General features: G+C 42.9%; 1 protein-coding gene and 1 pseudogene across 1 annotated transcript in view; both read left to right on the top strand.

Annotated features, from left to right (window-relative positions):
• Positions 1 to 12,344, top strand: part of Cacna1d (calcium voltage-gated channel subunit alpha1 D) — a 462,187-nt gene that overhangs the window by 114,817 nt on the left and 335,026 nt on the right. The window lies entirely within an intron of this gene.
• LOC102912261 (large ribosomal subunit protein uL6 pseudogene) lies at positions 8,715 to 12,291 on the top strand (annotated as a pseudogene).

The raw sequence follows: 12,344 nt of genomic DNA, 5'->3' as shown, positions 1-12,344 counted from the left end.
ACCAGAAAGAGGTTGGGCTGGGGACACAGCTTAGCGGATAGAGGACTTTCTCTGAAAGGATGAGGACCTGAGTTTAGACCCCCAGCACTTACATAGAAAGCTGGGCATGGCAACATTATCCTGTAGCCCTAGTGCTGAGGGGCCGGTCTGGCTAGCCCGTCTAGTTGAAACAGTGAACTCAAGGTTCGTCATCCAGAGCTCCTATATCAGAAAGTAAAACGGAGAAGTGATTGAAAAGAACATCCCTGTGCAGTGGCACAGATGAGTGCAATCTATGCAACACACACACACACACACACACACACACACACACACACACACACACCCCTAAAAACATATCCGAACCATTTCTAACCTGCCTCACTATGTGAAGATAAAATGGAACGAGTTTCGTGATCTGCAAAGGCCTGTGTACGTGTCAATGATCTCTGTCATCGCTCTGGCAGATTTTCTGGGAGTTTATCATCAGTGTCATCAGTGATGGGGCTTTGAGAGCAGCTGAAACACAGAAACCATGTGCTTGCGTTTTAAAGGTGTGGCTGAGCGAGAGCAGAGCTAAGGTACCCATGGTTTCACAGACATAAAACCTGGACATCACGACCTATCTCAGCCCCCCTAAGAGTCCCTGTCCTCACAATCCTTTCTCTAGATGCTCATCTTTCGAGATTACAGTCCCTGTCTCGTGCCTGTAGCACCCACTCTCCATGTGCCTTACCTGATTAATCCAAGAACCCTGTTCATGCATCTCCTGAATGTGTTCTTCCTCCTTTAGCAAATCACACGTACTTTGAGGTGTAGGGCCATGTGTGTGAATGCCTCTTATCCCACACTGATGGCATGTGACAGTGATTTATAGCAGGTGGCCCTGGAAATGGGTGGTGTTTGTGTGAAGCTCAGCTGAGGTTTTTTTCCTTTGTTGAAAATTGGGGAAAGAAAAGAGTATTCTGTGTTCTGTTATTCTTTGAAAAAATCTTTGTTTTAAACAGAATCATAAATGAACATATGTTAAAAAGTTAAAGAGAGATCAAAGGCTCATGGAACTATAGTTGTCAACTGCACATTGTAGTTTACTCATAAGTAATGACTTTTGAATTCTTAACTGCCCCAGCTACCTATCCTTTGACATTGTCATTCATGTGTGTGCATGCATATATACATAGTCACAGTCATACATCTACACAAACTACCCTTTATTCGACATAGTGGGTTCAGATATTAAACTCTTTAGATTTTTGGAATCTCACATACATCTAATACAGTATCTTAAGCCCAAGATTAAAGACAAAGCTTGTTTGTCATTCATATGCACTTATACACATGATCTGCAGGGTACTTTGCACAATATTTTAGTTCACTACTGCTTTGACTATGACTCATCATGTGAGGTCAGGTGTGGAGTTCTCCGCTGGTAGAATCAGATCAACTATAAGACATTTCCAACCTTGAAGCACTTCATGTATATGGATATATATTTATATATATTTACACACACACACACACACACACACACACACACACACACACACACACACACTTGGTGCTGGCGAGCGAACTCAAGGCATTGCAAATGCTAAGCAAATTTCCTACCACGGCCCTAGCCCCATACTTCATATTTGGTATTTTAGATTTCAGATGTTGAACTGTCTGTTTTGGCTCACCAGTTTCACAGGTTGTTTACTGACCTAACACTGGTAGGTGAAGGTTTAGCTCTCTTTTACTTCTCTCGCCTCTTCCCACAATCCCAACGCGGTCCTAATTTGGTTCTTTGTCAATGTTCCTTTACCTTTTTGTGCTTAACAATTCATTGAATTCTTGGTACCATAAAATAGCTACAGTTCTTTCTCCCAGTCCCTGTGAGTCAGGATTGGAAGGGTTGACCAGATGGCTCTGGACATCTTGCATGACTGTAGTAGACAGTGGATAAGGTGGAATAGAAGGAGCTTACCAGCTCCCTCCTTCTAGGTAACCTTGGGGCTTTTCTTGTAGTCTCTTCCCATGGGCTAACCTGGGGCTCCTCATAGTGAAAGTGTTCTAATGACTAAGAAAGGTGACAAATCGCTCATCACATAACACTTCAGAAGTCACTGCACAATTAGTTTGTCATAGACACGCTCACATTCAAGGGGATGGAACATAATTATTGCCTTTACGTGGGTGGGGTAACAAATAATTTGGGACCACATATATATGTATGTATTATTGAGAAAAAGTCTCTCAATGTAGCTTAGCCTGGCCCTGAACTCGTTATATCCCTCAGGCTAGCTTTGAACTCTTAGTCCTCTGATCTCAGCTTCTGAGTTGCTCCGATTACAGGCCTGTACCATCTCACTCAGCTTGAGGCTGTTTTTAAACTGCCAGAATCAGTGTTTTCATCGAGACCAAAGAAATACAGTTGACTACTGAGGTGGGTGGGATGCTACAGAAAGTTTCATAGTCACGGCAAAGCTTTTTGGATGTGTGTCTTTGTTCATCCTTTGTTGTATTAGAACCTCTGGCTGTGTCTTCTGCCAGCTCTGCAGCTTTCTACTGCTGCAGGCTGCAGGAATATCATAAGAACTCAGCTGGTTATGGCAAAGTCACTACCTGGAGGAATCAGGGAATTCCTCCAGAGGAAGCCAAATTCCAAGGGATTTTTGGTGTTACTTGGCTTGTTATATATCAGCTGTCTTCTGTTATGAAAATCATGTGTGCCTTCTTAGTTTTCCCAATTGACTTTTCCCTTAGAAGGGCTACCAGTGTGGACTGATCACTCTCTGGACATACACATTCCAGGTATTTGGAGAACAGCCTCAGGAAAGGCTTTCCCTGGAATCAGATCTCTCTCTTGGCCACTTTCAAAGACTAGCAGTAATAACAGTCCACATGCAAGTCTCCTGATTTAAGGTAAATTCCACACAGAGACACTGCCTAGGTCAGGTGGATGTTCAGTAATAGCTTTACACAATTTAGCTCGACCCTCCTTTCTTATAACCTTCCTAACTTTATAGACCTTTTAACTCCTTACCTAACCACTTCTAGGAATATTTAGATAACCTTCTGCACTGATAGCTATGCTCGGCCAGAACCCCAGTTCAAGCCTCCCTGTAATTATCATCATTGGCAGCATCTAGCCAGGTCCATCCCCAGATGGAGGAAAGTACCTTATCAGAGATACCTCTGTACTCTCTAAGAACAGACTTAAGCATCCAGACTACCTGTTTGAGAAGGCCTGGCAGATGTGCCAATTAAGCCTTACTTCTTCCTTTCCCAAACCTTACCTCTAGTTCCAGATCTCTCTTTAACTATCACCAGAGGCATCTAGCTGTACACAGGTTGCCTAGCGACTGAGCACACTTTCCCCCACCCTGCAGAAAAATGGCAGATAGCTTGGACAGATAGGAGCCACAGGAAAAAAGAAGACAATTTTATTTTCTCCCATTGACCTAACAACTTATAGATTCTTAACATTTTTTTTTTTACCAATCACGTTTAAGATTATAGTTGAGCACATAAGAGCCCTCTTCTTAGATATTACCTGAATTCAGCCTTTAGTTAATTCATTTCCCCATTGGTCACTTCCCTTTGGGGTTGCAAATGATAATTAACAGTTATTGCCTCTCAATGTGATTCTTATCACCCCTACATTTGATCCTGGAAGACTGGCTTTATATACCAGGACTTCCAGGGCACAGAGGACAGAGAAGAGAAAAGAGAATGGAAGAACTAGATGGGTAAGAACTTGAGAGGAACAAACTGAGATGGAAAAGAACTAGATTGAAGGGCTAGAAGAGAGTACTAGAGGAACGAGGAAGAACCAGATGGGGAAGAACAAGATGAGGAAGACCCAGATGAGAGAGAAGGAAATGGGAGAGGAGCTGATAGGGGAAAGAACTAGATAGATGAGAACCTAGAAGGGACAGAACTAGATGAAGGAATTAAGATAGAACCTAGAGGGGACAGTAGATAAATATAGAGAGAAATCAGGCAAGAAAGGAGCTAGACAGGAGAGCAGAATAGAAGCTGTGCAAAGAGAGAACCATCACAGAATAATAAAGTGTCAGGGACAAGGACAGAATCTCTAGTTAGGGGAAAAATACAGACCCCCCGATAAGACGGGGAACTAGATCAGCTTACAGTCAGGTTGCCTAGCAACAGGACATTGAGTCAGAGCCCTTGACCCTCTTACCCTGTAAACATCCTATACAAACATCCTGTTAGCTTGTCCCGCCTTATGCAGATGACAGCTTCTTGCTCCCCTCACCCTGCGGAACTATATAAACCCTCCTGGAGAAAAATAAAGTTGCACCTTGATCAGAATCTAGACTTGGTGTCTTTTCCTTTGTATCTCCTGTCCCTACATTCCCTCCTTAGGGTGGTCGAGAACCCATTGAAGCCCTGCAGGCGGGGCGATAAAGTGTATGAACTAAGGAGTTTCGTGTACATAGATTCATTTCTTTTCATCAAAGATTAATTATGAGCTGGTTGTAGATTCTTCCTGGACCCTGGGAGGGGACTATCAAGGGGCTGGACCCCCATAGTCCCCGATATTCTACATGGTCAGACATGGTAGGTAGTGTGTCAGAACAGTTCTTCACCCGTGGTTGCTCTTTCCCAGTGCCTCTGCTCTCTAGGTCCATCGCGCAGCTGCTGTCTTTTTTTGCCATGAGTGTGAGAACTCCCTTCATCTCTCTCTGGGTCAAATCCCTCCATTCCTGCATCATATGCCTTCTGTTTTGGTCCATCCTATGCTGTAGTAACTTATTTCTTGAGAGAGGCTGCTTGGAGGTAAGATTTGAAGACTGGAATCCAAGGGTTCCACTCCCCCAAACGTTTCTCAGTGTGCAGAATTCCAGGTTGCAGACACCCCCCTGAGTTCTGAAGGCATGATTTCTTTGCCGTCTGTTTACTGCCATGTTCACGGGCAGTGAAATAGCAGTTGATTCTTGATCCTCTGCATTAACTACCCCTTCTTTTCGGAAATTCCAGCCTTGTCACTCCTGGTATTTGTGCTTTCAATCCAGCCCCTCATTCATTTTTTCTGGTTGGTAATTATTCACAGAAAGTGTCTTTTTGTAGACTGACAGAAATAAAAATGCACTTTCTTGACATGAGGGTAGACCAATCAGAAAAGGATGCTGTGGGTAAACCACTTGAGAAATTCCTCTTCCTTGGGCTTGGTGCACCAGAGTACAGGGTGCAGTGAGCAGACCTTGGCTTCCGTTGCTTCTTTCCTGGCTAAGCATGGAGTGTACTGCTCTTACAGTACACACCAACTACACACATGGCCCCGTTAGTCCACTAACACTGATTGTGTGTTAGTAGACTGGTGCACGTTGACTGCACCATTTATGACCACAGTGCACACTGACACACACTACACGACCATAGCATACACTGACCACATGATACATGACTACAGTACACAATGATACATGCTGTATGCTGGTGGCGCATTCTGACGGAACACTAAAAGACTGAGGTACATGCTGATAGCATGGCGCACAATCGGTTCATACTGACACACACTGATGGTGGTGCACATTACAAGACCATGGTGCTGTGCACACTGGCTGTGGTGTTAAGCATTTGGCAAGTGGGCCTTGCCAATCTGGAGATTCATTGCATTCTATACGTGAGGATTTTCTTGTGTTTTTAACAATTGCTTTCTCATAGCCTCTTCTGTTGTTTCACTGGAAGCCTGTTTTTAGATGATAGACCTGCTTCCAGACTTACCAACTTCCTTGTCCTGTTGTTATTTATCTCTTGATTCTTTTGTTCTTATGTTCAGTTCTCAGACTCAAAAATTTCAAGTTAAAAACTTAATTTTACTTACGTGTCTTGTTATTATTTGTTTATTCATTAGACAGAATCTATTCTGTAGCCCAGGCTGCTTTGAACTCATGGTTATCCTCTTGTCTCAGCCACGTGGGTGCTGGGATTACAGGTGTAAACCACTTCACCTTGATTCTTCTCTTTTTTTAAAGGCAACATATTACACTAAACATGTGTAAATATAAATAGGACATTCATGCTTTTTTTGGTCTGTTGTATGTGTGGTCCGAACACTAGTATGCTAATGAGTAGGATCTCAGATGTCCTCCTCCAAAGCTGTCTGCCACACTGCCCTGAGACAGTGTCTCTCAGTGAACTGGAACCTCACTGTCCCAGGTATGCTGGCTGGCATGCTAGCTCTTGGGACCCACCTGCCTTTGTTAGGAGGTGATCAGAGCTTCAGTCTCGATGCTTCTGAGAGTTCTAAGTTCTTCATATCCTCCTCACTTAATTTGGGTAGGTAATGTGTGTCTAGGGATTTATCCATTTCTTCTAGACATTCCAATTTTGAGGGGTGGGATATGTATTTTCAAATATTTCCTAATTACTCTCTGAATTTTATTGATCTCTGTTTTTGATATCTCCCATTGAATCTGTAAATTTACCAATATGTGTTTTCTCTCCATTTCTTTTGGTTGGTTTGGCTGTGAGTTTGTCAGTCTTATTTGTGTTTCCTCAGAACTAACTCTTTGTTTCGTCTCTTCTCTATATCATTTACTTCTCCTCTAGTTTATTAATATCTGGATTTTATTAATTCTTTTATCCACTGCTTTGAGGTTTGGTTGGCTTTGCTCTCGTAAGGCCATGAGCTATATTATTTATTGGAAATCTCAGTATGTTACGGTAAATGCTCATAGCTATAAACTTCCCTCTTTGATCTGTCTTAGCCATCTTACAGCGTTTCTGGTAAGTTGTGCTTTCATTTTCATATTTGTGTAGTTTCTGTAGCTTTTCTTTCCAATTTTATTGTACTGTAATCTGATAAGATACAAATAACTATTTGATTCTTTTGTTATTTCATAAGCAGCGATTTGTGGATTAAAATGTGATCTTTTTTAGAGAAAGTTCCAAGGGATGCATGTTTTGTGTTTGTTAGATGGAATATTCCATATATATCTGTTACGTCCATTTGATCTATGGTGCAATTTAACTCTCAAGTTTCTTTGCTGATTTTTAACTTGGGTGACATGTTAGCATAAGTAGGCTGTTGAAGTCACCCAATTCTCTTTATATCATGATCTATATGTCCTCCCAGACCTATTAGCTTCTGTTTTATGAAATTGGGAATTCCAATAATTGGGTAAACAACATATTTATAATCATTGTATCTCTTTGAGGAATGTTCTCTTTATTCATTTTGAGTGGCTTTTTTTTGTTTCTTTGGAGTACTCTTGATTCAGCACTTACTTTGTCAGATATCGTGCTGGCTTAGTTTCTGACTTCCAGTGTTTGGAAATTGACTTCCATCATTTTTCTTTTCGTCTATTGAGTGCCTTCATCAGTGAGGCATGTTTCTTGGAGACAACTGATAGATCTTGCTTTTAATACATTCAGCTAGTATGTGTCTATCCATTGTGGAATTGAGACCATCATTTATATTTGGAGTTGTTATTGAGAGATATTTACTGTTTCCTGTGATTTTTAATTGTTTTCTGGTCAGTTAGTCTATGATTTGTTTGTTCCTTTTTTCTCTCCCCTATCTGATTAAGGTGTGGATGGATTACTGTGGTGGACATGATGCATTCTTTCTTAGTTCCCTTCTGTTCACGTTTTCTTCTTGTGAATTTCATCTTTACCATGCCACCACAGCTGGGACTATCTTTGTTTCATCTCCAGGTTTAGGATATCTTTAAATATCATCTACACCCATGGCTTGGTGATCATGTGAGTTGCTTTAGTTTGCCTTTGTTTGGGAATATTATTTTCCCACAGGTTTTAAAGGATGTTTTTACTGGATGTAACAGTCTGGGTTGGCATTTGTTTGCTTTCAGGGCTGGAAATGCATCACTTAATGATTTCCTGGTTTTGGGGGTTCTGTTGAAAGATATGCTGTTATTATATCTCTGCCTGATTCATTTAGTTTTTGAGTTTATGTCTGTATATACTGTGTCCTCAGCCTTGTCCTATATCCCTGACATTGTTTATTCTGCTTTGTCTGATCTATTGATGATATTATTATTATTATTGCTTTTTGACTATTTTTATTTGATTTATTGAGTTTAATTTTTAACATTTTTATTTAGTTTGTTTTTCTTTTTAGACACGGTGTCATGTAGTCTAGGACGGTCTTGAACTTGCTATATAGATGACCTTGAACTTCTGGTCCTTCTTACTCCACTTCCTGAGCGCTAGGATTGCGAGTCTCCACACGTTCCATTTATGCGGTGTTGAGGACTGAGCAGGGCTGTGGTGCCCAACACAAGCACCACATCTTGGCTACATCCCCAACTCTTACATAACTTTCCCCAAAGTGTTAGGTTCTTTGTTTAGTTTCTGGTACATATTTCCTCACATATATTTCTGACTTTCTTCTCCAGGTCTTGGGTTTCCTTACTTCATTCATCTGTTTCTTTTGTATCCTCTTTTATGTCACTGATGATTTATACAAGCAAATTTTTGAATTCTTCACCTGGCATTTTATCCATTTTTATACCTTTAAAATTGGTAGTTGAGGAGGTATCATCTTCAGTTGGAGTCATGTGACTTGGCTTTTCGTGTTCTTTGTGCTCTGTGTTGCAATTTGAGCATCTTTGGCTTAGATATCTCTTCAGTTGTTTGGGAAAATTAGCAGGAAGGCTGCTCTTGAGGGCTCAGTCTCTAGTACCACTCAGAGGAGAGAAAAGAAGCTGTTGTAACTGCGAGCAGAGCAAACTGTACAAGGTACAGACGTGCCGTCAGAACTGATGAAAACCCGCGAACGCACACCAACACGGCAGGACAGAAACGCAGAAGATACTGCAGGCCGCTGCAAAGTTTTCAAATGCTTTCGGGTAACTGTGGAAGCCGTACGCATGTGAGAGAGAAGAAGGTGATGGGGAGAGAAGAAAAGCAGAGCAGAAGTGAGGCCAAATGAAAGGAGAAGAGGAAAAGTGAGTGGAGAAGAACGTTAAAAAGCGGAAGAGGAGGGCCGGCTCAGAAGTTAAGGGCACTCAGCACTTTTGAAGAAGACTGAGGCCCAGTATCCAGCATCCACATGGTGGCTCACAGCTTAGCTCCAGTTCCAGGAGATCCAGTGTCCTCTTCTGGCCTCCATTGGCAATGGACACAAAATATGGAACACATACATATTATATGCAGACAAAATACTCATATGCATAAAATAAAAATAAAAAATCTTTTAAACAAGTTTAAAAAATGAATCAGAAGAAGAAAGTACAAAAGATTAAAGAAAGAAAAATAAAAACCTCGTATGATTACCCAACAAGGAAAAAAAATACGCAAATGAAATATATAATGATAGAAGGGGAGTAAAAACTTCAAAAAAGATTTCCTCAAAACCAACATATATGGAGCCGGGCGGTGGTGGTGCACGCCTTTAATCCCAGCACTCGGGAGGCAGAGCCAGGCGGATCGCTGTGAGTTCGAGGCCAGCCTGGGCTACCAAGTGAGCTCCAGGAAAGGCGCAAAGCTACACAGAGAAACCCTGTCTCGAAAAACCAAAAAAAAAAAAAAAAAAAAAAAAAAAAAAAAAAAACCAACATATATGAAGCCAGGCATGATGGCACATGCCTTTAAGCCCAGCACTCAGGAGGCAGAGGGAGGCAGCTCTCTGTGAGTTTGTGGACAGCCTGGGCTACAGAGTGAGATCCAGGACAGGCACAGCTTACATAGTGAGACCCTGACTCAAAACAAACAAACAAACAAAATATATATGATAAAATTATATCTATAAAAGTGTAGATATACTCAAGGAATAAAAGAGAAACCATGAGGCAGGGAGAGGAGAATGAAGGTTTGATTTCCTCCTCGACTGGGTTCTTTAAATTTGGAGTCTGCTGGGTGGATGTGTGATAGAAAGGGCCACTCGAATCCTTTTATCTTTTCTGTGATTTTACGGGGTGTTATCTTGGATGGGATAAGTGTCAGATGCCTACCAGCATGGTGTTTACTTTGGTAACTTCCCTTCTTTGCGTACGGGTGGGCCTTTATCACCCCAAGCTTTGCTTTCTGAGGGCTGGCCAGGTCCTCTCGCCTCCCAAGATGCCCCAGTGTGTATACCCCAGGAGACTTATGTTTGGGCCAAGAAGTTTTCTCCCAAGTGGAATGGAATTCTGGGAAGCAAGCCCAGCACTAAGGTCCATACAGACAGGCCCGTTTCTGTAATCCTAAGACTTGCTGGGCATTTATCGGTTCCTGAGGGACAAGGCTATGGCTATCAGGTCAGTGGAGTGTCAGTTTCCCGACCAATTTGGGGTTGAAACTGCTTGTGGATTTGTCTCTGGAGGTTGATCCCCACTGATCTCAAGTGTGGGGCTCTCAGGCTACAGAGTGACGAGGTTAGGGTCCAGCCACCCACTGCAGGCTACCTCACCCTGTGTAAGCGGCTGGGGGCAAGCCTCCTGTGCCTGAGTGTTTTAGCGTGTTAGCATCTGGTCCTTTCCATCCGTGACTGCCTCCCACCACTGGCTCTTCCTCTGGGGTCTGTGACAGGCTATCTTCATCACCACGCCCTTTGACTTGTAAAGGCCCCCCAGGTAGAATACTAGGTTTCTTCTCAGATGGCAGCCAACCACAGCTCTCTGACACACGAGAAGGGACCACACGAAACTGCTCTGCACTGCTGACTTATTCCTCTGAAGGAGTCACTGGATTTGAGGCTTTGGAGAACTGGAGGCGTGTCCTGTGCTAGGACTGTCTTCACCAACCTGCCCTCCCCCTTCCCCTTAGATCAAGGAGGCTTCCTGCCTTAGACCCACGATAGAGCCGTGTGGCCGGGCTCTATGTCTCTTGTCCACCCGCCCCAGCTGCCCAGCTTTCTGCTCTGTGAACTTTAGATGTCCGCCCTCTCTTTCAGTGTTTAAAACAGTCTGTTGGTTATTTTAACTCTTTACACTCAGGGCATCATGAGCAGGCAGGTTCTAATCTACCTCCTTACCCGATAGTGCCCCACTGATCCACTTCTGTGTGCTCAGCACACTGTGTGGATCATCTCAGCTACATGTTGTTAGGCAGTGTAGGTGCTGCAAGTTTGCGTTATTTTAAAATTACATTGATCTACCTATTTACTATGTATGTATTTATTTAGTGTCACTCTTTTTAGTGTCTCGTGTGCAAATGCGTGCACACAAGAGTGTGCATGTAGAAGTCGTCGGAACACACTTTGTTGGAGTCCGTTCTCTTACGGGGTCCAACCCTTCAGCCATGTGGGTTCCAGGATGGAATTCAGGCTGTCAGGCTTGGTGGCAAGTGCTTTTACCTGATGAGTAAACTTAGGTCTTACTCATCAGCCAGCCTCTTGCCGACCTCTAAATTTGTGTTCTTAAAACTAAAGATACACCTCAACTTACTATGGATTCCTATCCTGATAACCATAATCATAGGCTGAAAATATTGTAAGTGAGAAGTGCATGTGCTGCAGCTGACCTGCCGAACATCGCAGCCCGGGGCACTGCAACTGTGGAGTCTCATCGCTCTTTCCTCTTGGGAGAGCATGTGGGTGACTAGGAGCCATAGCTTGCTGACTCTGCCTAGCACCTCAGGGGAGAGTGTATCCTCCCCCAGAAAAGGTCAAAATTCAAAATTTGAGGCACAGCCCGTATTGAAGTTGTGTTGTTTCCACAGCGTTGTAAAATACAGAAACGTGCAAACCAACGGTTGTTGCTCTTTGCCCCAGTTACTGTGGGAATGAAGACCATTCTCAGGAGATTGTCGACATTCCAGAAAATGTCGACATCACTCTGAAGGGGCACACAGTCATTGGGAAGGCCAGAGGGACTTCAGTCACATCAAGGAAGAGCTGAGTCTCCTTGGCAAGAAAAGAAGAGGCTCCGGGTTGACAAGTGGAGGGGGTACAGAAAGGGAGTGGCCACTGTCCAAACTATCTTCAGTCACATTCAGAGCATGATCAAGGGTGTTATGCTGAGCTTCCATTACAAGATGACGTCTGTGAATGCTCACTTCCCCATCAAGGTCGTTACTCAGGAGCATGAGTCTTTGGTTGAAATCTGAAATTTTGGGGGTGAAAAATACATCCGCAGGGTTCGGATGAGGACAGGGGCTGCTTGTTCTGCCTCTCAAGCCCAGAAGGATGAATTAATCCTTGAAGGAAATGATATTCAATTTGTTTCAAATTCAGCGGCTCTGATTCAGCAAGCCACAACAGTTAGCAACAAGGATATCAGAAAGTTTTTGGATGGCATCTGTGTATCTGAAAAGGGAACAGTGTGGCAGGCTGATGAGTAAGACCTAAGTTACCCAGCTCTAGAAACAAGATCCTAAACAAAAAGACTTGTACTGAAAAAAAAAATCAACTGTTGTTCATTAGGCAGTAGGCATTTACAATATTGAGTCTTCTCTCATTTAGAAGTTTTAAA

This window comes from Peromyscus maniculatus, chromosome 9, assembly GCF_049852395.1.
Source record: "Peromyscus maniculatus bairdii isolate BWxNUB_F1_BW_parent chromosome 9, HU_Pman_BW_mat_3.1, whole genome shotgun sequence".
In the NCBI taxonomy this organism is placed as follows: domain Eukaryota; kingdom Metazoa; phylum Chordata; class Mammalia; order Rodentia; family Cricetidae; genus Peromyscus; species Peromyscus maniculatus.
Note: the sequence above shows the minus strand (reverse complement) of the source record. Positions and strands in the feature narration are given on the sequence as shown.